The sequence below is a fragment of the Furipterus horrens genome, unplaced genomic scaffold (genome assembly GCF_987537825.1).
Source record: "Furipterus horrens unplaced genomic scaffold, mFurHor1.1.pri manual_scaffold_1, whole genome shotgun sequence".
Classification (NCBI taxonomy): Eukaryota; Metazoa; Chordata; class Mammalia; order Chiroptera; family Furipteridae; genus Furipterus; species Furipterus horrens.
The window spans coordinates 41,144,404-41,156,870 of NW_028327171.1; the positions used below are offsets into that span (position 1 = coordinate 41,144,404).

General features: G+C 39.9%; 1 protein-coding gene and 1 non-coding gene across 2 annotated transcripts in view; one reads left to right on the forward strand and one right to left on the reverse strand.

The window, feature by feature from the left end:
• Positions 1-12,068, reverse strand: part of GNB4 (G protein subunit beta 4) — a 41,300-nt gene extending 29,232 nt beyond the window's left edge. The window contains exon 1 of the mRNA XM_090274175.1: positions 11,897-12,068. The gene's annotated coding sequence lies outside the window, so the exon portion shown is untranslated. The remainder of the gene's footprint in view (positions 1-11,896) is intronic.
• On the forward strand, positions 7,254-7,395 carry LOC150020925 (small nucleolar RNA SNORA7). The gene has a single exon (XR_016513701.1). It is a non-coding gene; the product is annotated as a small nucleolar RNA SNORA7 (small nucleolar RNA).
• Positions 12,069-12,467: the final 399 nt, after the last annotated feature.

Here is a 12,467-nt window from a genome sequence, read left to right on the forward strand (position 1 = left end):
AAAAGATCGAGGCGGAAGCAGCGTCAGCAGCAGCAACATCAGCCATCTGCCTTCACCTGTACCAAGTGCGGCAGGGATTGTCACTCCCGAATCGGACTGCACAGCCATTCTCGGCAGTGCAGATAGACTCTCAGGAAGCTACGCCATCGTCTCTCGAGACGGACGGCTGCCGACGACGATGATTATTAGGTGCCATGCACTATTCAAAACTTCTCATAGTAACTCATTTAATGACCTCAAATCAACCTCAGAAGGTAGGTGCTAATATCTTCCTCATTCTGTAGATGAGGAAACTATATGTTAGGAAGGTTATGGACCTTACTCAAGTTCACACAACCTAACAGAACTGGAATATGACTATAATTAATGTGTGATCCCTGACACTGTTATACCAATATCCACTCCAGGAGGTTGTTTTGTGGACTAAATAATACACATTTACCAAATGTCCTTGGTGCCCTGGCTAGTGTGGCTCAGTGGATTGAGCCTGCAAATCTAAGGGTTGCCAGTTGGATTCCCAGCCACGGCACATGCCTGGGTTGTGGGCCAGGTCCCCATTTGGGGGGCACATGAGAGGCAACTACACATTGATGTTTCTATCCTTTTTCTCCTCCCTTCCCCTCTCTCTAAAAATAAATAAATAAAATCTTTAAAAATATAAAAATATATAGAATGGATATATTTCTATTCTTTCAGTGAACCTTTTAAACTCCTACATATACAAGGTGGGCAAAAGTAGGTTTACAGTTATGAGTATGAGAAACACAGTGTTTATTCTTGTATTATTTACTAATTATTGTATTATTTATTTGTATCATATAAACCTACTTTTGCCTTCCCCTGCAAAGCAGAAAGAGCGAGCACTGGAAGCTTTGAATAAATAGGTCTAGCTTTCCTCCAGTCAACATTTTCATAAAGCTTTCAAAAATATTTTTCTTCCTGTTATTTTTATTTATAGTTCTAAAGTACATAAAAAATTAACAATTCTAAAATCAGGTAAAGACACAACAAAGACAGAAAACTATAGGCCAATATTGCTGATGAACATAAATGCTAAAATCCTCAACAAAATACTGGCAATACATTAAAAAAAATCATACACCATGATCAATTGGGATTCATCCCAGGCATGCAAGGATGTTACAATATTTGCAAATCAGTAAATGTAATACACCACATAAACAAAATTAAAGACAAAAATCACACGATCATATCAATAGATGCTGAAACAGCACTTGATAAAATTCAGCACCCATTTATAATAAAAACACTCAGCAAAGTGAAAAGAGAGGAAGCACACCCAACATAATAAAGGCCAACATCATACTCAATGGGCAAAAACTAAAAGTTTTTCTCCTAAGATCAGGAACAAGACAAGGGTGTCCACTTTCACCACTCTTATTTGACATAGTACTGGAAGTTCTAGCCATAGCAATCAGGCAAGAAAAAGAAATAAAAGGCATTCAAATCGGAAAGGAGGAAGTAAAACTGTCATCATTTGCAGACAACATGATAGTGTACCTAGAAAACCTTAGAGTCTCCACCAAAAAACTACTCGACCTAATTAGTTAATCTGGCAAAACAGCAGAATACAAAGTCAATATTCAGAAATAGAAGGCATTTTTGTATACCAACAATTAAATATCAGAAAAACTTGGGGGAAAAGTCCCAATACTATAGCAAAAAAACAATATAATAATAATAAGTAAATAAAGTACATAGGAGTAAAGTTAACAAAAGAGGTAAAAGACTTGTACTCAGAAAAAAATAGAACACTGAAGAAAGAAATTAAGGAAGATACAAATAAATGGAAGCATATACCATGTTCATGGATTGGAAGAATTAACATTATTAAATGTCTATACTACCCAAAACCATAGATTCATCTCAATTCCTATTAAAATACCAATGGCATATTTCACAGACCTAGAACACATCTTTCAAAAATTTATATGGAACCAAAAATGTCCCCATATAGCCTCAAAAACCATGATAAAAAAGAATAAAGTTGTAGGGATTACAATACCTGATATAAAAGTACTACAAAGCCACTGTAATCAAAACAGTCTTGTACTGGCATAAGAACAGACACATAGATCAATGAAACAGAATAGATAGCCCAAAAATAAACCCATGTCTCTATGGTCAATTAATATTTTACAAAGAGAGCATGAGCATTCATGGAGTAAAAATAACCTCTTCTTTAAATGGTGTTGGGAGAACTGAACAGGTACATGCAAAAAAGTGAAGCTAGACCACCAAGTTACACCATACACCAGAATAACTCAAGATGGGTAAAAGACTTAAATATAAGTTATGTTCCCATAAAAGTCCTACAGAAAAACATAGGCAGTAAAATTTCAGATAGCCCACAGAGCAATATTTTTGCTGATATGTCTCCTAGGGCAAGGGAAATAAAAGAAATATAAACAAATGGGACTACATCAAATTAAAAAGCTTCTGTACAGCTAAAGAAACCACCATCAAAATGAAAAGGGAACCGATGTATGGGAGAATATATATGCCAATGATACATAGAACAAGGGTTTGGTCTCCAAAATATATAAAGAATTCATTCAACTCAACACCAGAAAGACAAACAATCCAATTGAAAAAAAATGCAAAAGACCTGAATAGACACTTCTCCAAGGAGGACATACAGAGGGCCCACAGACATATGAAAAGATGCTCAACATCACTAGCCATCAGAGAGATGCAAATAAAAACCACAATGAGATATCACCTCACACCAGTCAGAATGGCCATCATCAACAAATCAACAAACAAGTGCTGGCGAGGATGTGGAGAAAAGGGGACTCTGGTGCACTGTTGGTAGGAATGCAGACTGGTGCAGCCACTGCGGCAACACTATGGAACTTCCTTAAAAAACTAAAAATGGAACTGCTTTTTGACCCAGCAATTCCACTGCTGGGAATACACCCTAAGAATCCTGAATCACCAATTCAAAAGAACCTAAGCACCCCTATGTTCATAGCAGCACTATTCACAATAGCCAAGTGCTGAAACAGCCTAAGTGCCCATCAGTGAATGAGTGGATCAAAAAACTGTGGTACATTTACACAATGGAATACTATGCAGCAGAAAGAAGGAACTCCTGCCTTTTGCGACAGCATGGATGGAAATGGAGAGTATTATGCTAAGTGAAATAAATCAGTCGGTGAAAAACAAATACCATATGATCTCACCTATAAAAGAAATCTAATGAACAAAATAAACTAATGAGCAAAATAGAACTAGAGGAATGGAAACAAGGAACAGACTGACAGCAACCTGAGGGAAGTGTGGAGGGGGAGGGGGGAAGGGACTGGTCAAAGAGCATGGCCATGGACAACAGTGTGGGGACTGACTGTGGGAGTAGAGGGAGGGCTGGGGCAGAGGAAGGCAAAGGGGGAAAATTGAGACAACTGTAATAGTTTTTTTTTTGTTTTTTTTTTTCATCTTAAATCAGATATCTCTTTAAATCTAACTAGTGCCGTTTATCTTTTCATTCTTTCCAATCTTATTATGATTAATCTATAGGCTAACCTAAAACTTAAAAAATTTTAATCTTTGTAATTTAATAGTTAATTATCCAGTTTGTGACCAAGGTTCTTCCATCTTTGTTTCTTCCTAGTGCCTACTCTATTCATCTGCCGCTTATTAGTATTACCTCCACCAGAGGGCAGACAAAAGAGAGATGAAAGTGTGGAAAACAAAGTTCATATCTTGTTAGCTTCCACAGGCAGCTTGGGCGGTGTCAGCAGAAAACTTTAAATGGCACTAACGTTATAAGATTCTCTGAGACAGTCCTCTCACTTGAAAGAGGGTTAGATAAAACACAGCAAAAGAGCTGGCAAGTATTAATTCATGTAGCTATCCGTTTATTTAAATATCTGAGTTACCCCTACCCCTACAATTACCACACTGTTGGGACTAAATGGTAGTAGGAAAAAAAAAAAAAAAAAAAAACCCACAATAAAGATTAAGTACGTAAGTAAATAAATAAATATCTGAGTTCCAAACACATGCCAGGCACATTCCAGGCTCTAGGGCTTCAGCAACAAACAAAACAAACAAAAGTTCCCGTTGTCATGGAGCTTTATTCTATATCTGTCTAGGAGAAAGATAACAAAGCACATAAATAAATGACAATTTCAAGTACAGATAGGTACTATCCAGGAAATAAAACACTGCAAGAAATTAAAGGGTGATGAGGAAGGCTACTTTTAAATAAATTAAGCTAAGGGAAGATCTGAATAAAATACGTCATGCCTTAAATGCAGGGTAAGAGCAGTCCAGGCAGAGGAAACAGTAAATGCAAAGGCCATGAGGCAGAAACTAACCCGGCATGCTGCTCAATCAACAGCAGAGAGGACAGTGAGGCTGGAAGGAAGGGAGCAAAGCAGAAATGATTAGGGAGGTGAGCAGAAAACCAACCATGCATGGTCATGTATGATCATGTGATGACCATAGTGAAAACTTCAAATTTTATCTAACAGTAATTGGTTCAGATGACTGAGAGATATCATCTGATTTGCTTTACATCTTTTGAAGTTCATGCTGGCTGCTGAGTGACAGATAAAGATATTGGAAATTGAAAGACCAGTTAAGATATTGTAATAGCAGGCGAGGAAAACTGGTGGTTTGACACAAGAGGAGGGGCCGTGGAGGTGATAAGAAACAGTTAAATTTGGAATAATTTTTAAGTTAGAGCCCATAATACTTGCCAATGGAGGAACAGATATAGGATGAGTAAAACAGGGGAATGAAGGATAACTCTCAGGATTTTTAGCAAGTGGGTGGGAGGTGGTGGAGCCATTTGTTGAGATGGAGAAGAGTAAGGAACCACAGCCAGGGGGTGCAGGATGAAAACAAGAGTCAGTGTCCCAAACCAAGGGGAAAATGCTTCAATAAGGAAGGAGCTACACCTATCCCTCACATCCAATGTGGCCGAGAGATCTAATTTGGCAAGACCGACATCCCTGGTGACCTGGGGAAGGATGGCTTCATGGCACAGAAAAGATAAAGTCTCCCTGGAGGAGGTTCAGAGGAAGATGGGAGATGAGGAGTAGAGGCAGCCTATATAAAGTCTTTTAAAGATTTTTTGGGACACCTTTAAAGTTTTATTTTTAACTTTTCATTTTTTTTCAAATTTCAAACAAAGTTGGATAAAGTGGTTTAGTGAACACTATTATACCCTCACCTAGAATCATGGATTGTTAACATTTGCTACATCTGCTCTATATTTATCACTCTCTCTGTATATAATATTATTGCTTATCCATCTGAGAGTGTATTGAAGATCCTTTGACCCTTTACTCCTAAATAATTTACTGTGTATCTTCTGAAAAGGGCATTCTCTTACATAACCATAGTACAACGACCAAACATTGCTACAACACCATTATTTATTATGCAGCACATATTCAAATGTTATGTCCCAATAATGTTCTTGAGCAACTGGATTTTCCAATTCAAGATCCAATCCAGGATTATGCATTACATTTCAGTCAGGTTTCTTAAACTTCCTTTAATTTGGAACACTTCCTTTGCCTTTCTTTTCTTTCTGGATATTAACATATTGGAAGAGTACAAACCAGTTACTTTGTAGAACAATCCTCAATTAAGGTTCCCCAATTGTTTCCTCGTGATTAGATTTTGGTTACAAATTTCAGAAATACTACAGAAAAGTAATGTTGTGTCTAAATCAAGAGGAGTGTGTTTATCTCCTACTGGTGATGTTAACTTTGATCAGTTGGTTGAGGTGGTGTCTGCTAGATTCTCCACTGTGAAGTCCTTTCTCCCTTTGGTCATTAATCTCTAGAGAGATCACTGGAAATAGTACTAATATCTTTTTCCCCATCCAACTTTCTCCACTGTAGCACTTTTCCTAATTTTACCAGGATAGTTGCAAACTGTTGACTTCTATTGTTCCTTCTACATTTTTTTTTATTGGCAGCCTATTTGACAGAGCTTTCCCCTTTTGCTTATTTTATTTATTATGGCTGTGATTTATTATTTTATTCAATGGATTATAATCTGTTATTATCATTAATTCATTTTGATGCTCAAGATTTCCCAGTATGGCCATTCGAGCTAGTTCCTGTGTCCTTTCCACATGCCCCCATCAATTTTTCAACACTTCTTTGTGTTCTAGGCTCATCTTATACTTTCCCTGCCCTATCTCTGGATGGAATCAGCCATTTTAGATAGATCTGGGCTCTAGTTGTGCTAAATGGTACTAGGACATCATTGCATCTAGGCCCTTTCATTAAATAGATTTAGGAAATATGTGTATATATGTATGAATGTATATATAGATATATTTTTTGTATTTTTATTATTTGTACTTTTTTTCAAGATTTTATTTATTTATAGAGAGAGGGGAAAGGTGGGGAGAAAGAGGGAGAGAAACATCAACGTGTGGTTGCCTCTTATGCACTCCCAATTGGGGACCTGGCCTGCAATCCAGGCATGTGCCTTGACTGGGAATTGAACCGGTGACCCTTTGGTTTGCAGGTGGGCACTCAATCCACTGAGCCACACGAGCCAGGGCTGTATATATTTAACCACAAGTTCATATTGATAACTCTCATTCCAATCCCACACCAGGGAGTTCTTCATTGTCTTCTTCCACTTCTTATTTTTATTTCCTTTCTCCCTCAGTTAAAACCCAAGATTCCCAAATATCAGTGAAGGTACTCATTTGCCCAATCCTACAATATAGACAAAATAGTTTCAGAATTGCTATGTCTTGTCTCTACCACTATAAATAATAGTTTACTATACAGGGTTCAAGATTTTTTTGGAAGTCCTTTTTATCTTTAGATTAAAGGTGTGTATATAGTCAAAGTCCTATGTTAAGAACATACTTGGATTCATTTTTTTCTTCTGAGAATTGATGTTATACATTGAAGTACAGCTGGCTCATTTGTTGCTATTTGTACTCATTTTTGGAGGGTTTTTATCCCCACCCAACCTTGTTAATTTTATTTTTGAACACATAAAACATTAACAAGTTTCCAAAACTCAAAACTATACAAAAAGGTATAATCAGAGCCATCCCTCCAATATCCCTTTTTTCAGTTCCTACCCACCCCCTGTAGGTAACTATTGGGTTGGCCAAAAATTTAATTTGGTTTTTTCTGTATGATGGCTCTAGTAGTGCTTAGTTATCTTTAACTTCATTCAAAACAATTTTGTCAGGTTGTATTGTGACAGTGTGCATTTTTAAAAAACTTATCAAAGTTGGTGACCTCCCAGGATCATGTCTGGAGAATGGCTAATATTCTGCCAGCTTCAGCGATCACAGGGAAAACAGCCTGGAAGAGGTACCCCCCCTTCCATTCCCTGCTTGCTCTGTAGCTGGTGATTGGAAGACACTCTGCAACAACGTTCAAAAACACAAAATTGGTGAATTTTTGTATATCCATTTTAATATTGAAGATGGAAGACAATAAGCAACATTTTCAGCGTATTATGCTTTATTATTTCAAGAAAGGTAAAATGAAACTGAAATGCAAACAAAAATAAAAGATTTGTAGAGTGTTGGAGAAGGTGCTGTAACTGATCAAATATGTCAAAAGTGGTTTGCAAAGCTTCTTGGTACTATTGACATTGTGACCAAACAGCCCCACTTCTTTGCTGTGGGGCTGTCTCATGCATCGGAAGATGGTTAGCACCACCCCTTGCCTCTACCCACTAGGAGCCAAATAGCCAGAGATTGCCGACATACTCAAAATATCCAAATCAATAGTTACTGGTGAAAATTAAAAATGTCTAAATTTATTATACAGAAAAAATATGACTTTTTGGTCAATCCAACAGTTTCTGGCTATCACTCCTATATTTATTTTTTCTATCAAAAAAAAAATGCTTTCTACATATGGAGCAGAGAAATGGGGCAGAATACTGGATCGAGAAAGCATTTTATTTAAGATGGGAGATAGCCCCAGCCAGGTGCTCAGTTGCTTGGAGTGTTGTCTCATTCACCAAAAGATTTTGGGTTCCATTCCTGGTCAGGGTACATAACTAGACTGAGTGTTCAACCCCTGGTCAGGAGCATACAGGAGGCAACTGATCAATGTTTCTCCCTCACATCAATGCCCCCCCACCTTTCTCTCTCTCTTTCTCTAAAATCAATTTTAAAAAAACTATCCTTGAGCCCTGGCTGGTGTGGCTCAGTGGACTGAGTGCTGGCCTGCAAACCAAGAGGTCCCTGGTTCAATTCCCAGTCAGGGTACATGCCTGGGTTGTGGGCCAGGTGCCCAGATGGGGGCATGCGAGAGACAACTGATCCATGTATCTCTCGCACACTGATATTTCTCTCCCTCTCTTTCTCCCTCCCTTCTCCTCTCTATAAAAATGAATGAACAGAATCTTAAAAAATAAGATAGTTATTTTAAAAATTAAATTAAAAAATAAAAAACTATCCTTGGGTGAGGATTAAAAAAAAACTGATGTGAGACATAACAGAATGTTTGTATAATAATGTAAATGATTCCATAGAAACTGAAATTGAAGCTGTAGGAGGGATGGGATAATTACAGGGAGAAATATCTATCACACTATCTTCTGGTTTAATTTAAGGGATATCAAAGGGTTACCAAATTCCAAAATAGACTGCCGTCCTGTTTGTAATCATCCAGATTAGTTATATCTATGACTCTAGAGAACCCACATTGAAATGGGGTTATTATTTTGGAAGGATAATTAAACTATCATTACCTATTAATGTCAACAGAAAAAATCCTGCCATAGCAAGGGGGAAGTTTTGAACTCTGAGCTAGACATTTAATTAGAAACAAATACAGAGGTGAGAGGAGAATAACTGATGTGAGGATCTATGTAATAACACAGACGAATAATAATGATAATGCTGGAAAAACAAACCCACAACTCTAACATGTCTTGGAAGTTACAAATACGCTAATAATTTATGCTAGTAATTGAGGACTGTTCCTCATACCCTGGCTCTAAGTCAATGTGGCGCAGAGAACATGGAATCTAGAGGTGGAGAGATCTGGCCTTGAATTCCAACTGAGTTACTTAACTACGTGACCACTGACACAGAGGTCCTTACCCATAGAACTGCATAATGCCTCCTTTGCCAAGTTAATGTGAGATATAAATAATGTATAGCATTGCCCCTGCCCCAGAACAGATGTTCAAGAAACAGATGTTCCTATAATAAAATGCAGATTAAACCAGTTAGCAAGCTAAAGAAACTGATCACAGAGTGTACTTCAATAACATGCCTTGAAATAAATCAGAGAAATCACACCATCCCAGGCAGTATTTGGTAAGGGCAGAAAAATGTCCAACACTTACTTCCAATTCTCAATTTTCAAAATGTCCCAGAGTCTATTTATAAAGTGTAAAAATATGTGCTGACATACTAAAGTGCCAATGACTTAAAAGAAAGAGTTCTAGGGAGATGTCGATCAAATGGTACAAACTTCCAGTTATGAAATGAGTAAGTTCTGCGGATCCTATGCACAGCATGGTGACTATGGTTAACAATATTCTATTACACAACTGCAAGTTACTAAGAAAGTATATCTTAAATGCCCTGCCCCTCCCCCCACACACACAAAAGTAATTATGTGAGGTAATGAATGTGTTAAACCTCATTGTGGTAATCATTTTGCAATATATATGTGTGTATCAAATCATCACATTGTACAACTTAATGTTATATGTCAATTATAGCTCAATAAAGCCAGAAAAATACTAAAAGAAGCAATTCTTCAGGTTAACAAAAGAAATGACTCAGAATAACCTCTTAAATAATGCCTATGGCTCAAAAAGAGATAAACAAACATATTACGAGCCATATTAACCAATTTTGTAATTTTATAAATGTGTACACAGTTGAGAGTTAAACCATGTTCAGAAAACAATATTTGAAAATCCTCTATTTCAGTTTCAAATTCATCTACAAACCAAAATGCAACAAAGAAAATCTTAAAGGGACCTTTAACCAAATACTGAAATAGACAATAAACTTTCAGACCTGTGGACAAAAAAAAGGAGCTATGTAATAAATGGAACTGAAAGTAGCCTTACAGAGTGAGTGATCTGATCAGAAATTCCTAACTGGGCAGGTCATGGTAGGTAGTTATACCTCAGGCCTGTAACTGCCTTAGTAAAAGGTCATCTTTGTCTTAAGCAAGCCCTGGCCCTTGTTGTGTGCATCTAGGTTAACACACCTTTGAAATGACTCTTGTTCAGATCCCCTCAAGAGAACACATAACCTTGTTAACGATCCTATAATCCAGAGATTTTCAACCGGTATGTCCCAAGAATTTTTAAAACATGCAATACCTATTTCGTCCGGGGCACTGACCCCTTTTCCCTTAGATTGTCAAATTTTAAAATGGCAACAGACAACAGAACAATAGCTGTCCAGTGTGAATGAACCAAAATGATACCTATTTTTGTCAGATTGACAAATATGTATATTTTTTGATGTGCCACAGAATTTTAGTAATTATTTTGTGTGTGCCATGAGATGAAGAGGTTGGAAACCTCTGCTGGAATCCGATCGTAGTGATTTCCCTGCCTTGCTTTCTCCCACGGGTTCGTTCATACAATGTTTCTTAGTTCCCTCCTTAATTCCAAATGTACAAAAGAAACTGCAACTGTAATTCTCCGGAAGCATTTGGCATCTTGCTTCCCTGCATGGAGTAAATTTGGCTCAAATAAACTCACAAAAATTCTCTAGAGCTTTGGACATTCTTACGTCGACAGAGCCTAGGATCAGTAATAACCCAAAGCCCACACTGAGGAGTCTTCAAACGTGCAATGACAGAGACTGAAAGCATGCAATCCTGTGTACTGTATACAGACCTTGTTTTCCTCCTGACTAGAAATGACTTCTCTTTGATCTTAAATAAGCAGTGTGTGCTCTATCTCTGTTCCTCAAGATGTACTTAAAGGTCCCCATCTCAGTTTACAACTCTAAAATGGGCTGATAACACAGGGATCTAATCACCAATTAAATGTCTTAAGAAAACTTCCCAGTGGGGTGCTAATCCACAAGCCGGCTGTTTTGCCAGTGGCGGAGAGGTAGACAGATGCATCCACATCCTTTACTAAAAGAGAAAAGGAGTGGAGAAAGGGCAAGAGATGCAAAATAACAACGCATTGCTTCTATAAGCAAATGAAAGTCTGCTTTTAAGCTTTTGGAAAGTCAATCTTCCCTTACTGAATAGAAAACAAATCAAAGTACAACACAATCATTTGCGTTTTGCAGCAGAAAAAAGAATGTGATGATAAAAGGAAAACATTTTATCATGTACTGAACTTACAAGTGTTCCAAATCCATTACTTTCCCCCACCCACTCGCAAAATGCTGGGCATCATATCATTTCCAAAATAAATTTAACACGAAACCACTGGGCTCATTTTTAGCACTCAATGGAGAACTTTTCTGAGCTTTCACAGCGCTCTCCACCCAATCACCCTTCTGGGCAATACCGAATAACCGCTATTTTCAGGGTAAACACAAGCTCTCGCTCTGTCGCTGGAGGGCTCGGGGCGTGGAGAGAAACCTGGGGGTCCCGAGGCGAGGGGTACGGCCGGTCCCCTCTCTTCTCAGAGCACGCGGTCCAAGCGGCCCAGGAAGTGCCCGAGGCAGCGGCCAGCGGCCAGCCGGTCTTCCGCGGGAGCAGAGCGCGACTAAGGCGCGCCTCCTCCCTCCCCGGCGGGGTCTATCACTAGAAGTCCCAGGTCCCTGAGTCAGGAGGGACCCAGCCAGCGGCGCGCCGCTCCCCGGCTCCCCAGGCCGGGTTCCGCCGGGGCGGCCCCGCGGTGCCTCACGCCCCCTGCGGGAAGCCCGGATTCCCCTTGCGGGGCGCACCGACGAGCCGCTGCCCGCGCGACTGCCGCCTACCTAGACTGAGCTCCGGCCCGCGTCGACCTGGCGCTGCCTGAGTCCACTGGGTGCTCAGCAGCCCCACGCGCGCGGAGCTGGTGTGCGGAGTGAAGAGCGCAGAGCGCAGAGTGCTGCCGAGACCAGCGCCGCTGAGATCCGCCGGCCACACCCAGGGCCGCGCCGCTCAGCTGCCAACTCCGCTGTGCGCAGGGGCCGGGGCGGGGACGTGGCTAAAGGCGCGAGGCTCGAGGCACGAGGCGCGCGGAACCAGCGGGAACGCGCTACGGGCGCGAGCAACCCCTGGAGCGCGCGCGGGGACTGGGCGGGGGGCGAAGGGAGAGGACGGCGAGCGCAGCTTCTGCTTCCTATTTTTTGTCTCGTTTCCTGCCAGAAGAAGAAAAACATTAAATCCCAGGCAGTTTCGTTTTCTTGTTCGGCGTGGCGCCTGGACGCCGGCACATACTTCTGAGTAGGGCCCAAGTGGTGTGGCCGGTTTCCTTCCTGGTACCGCATAAGCCTCAGTTTGCCTGTGGGCAAGATAGTGGGGCTCGCTTAGAAGACCCCAAGGTCCCGTTTAGATTTAACATTA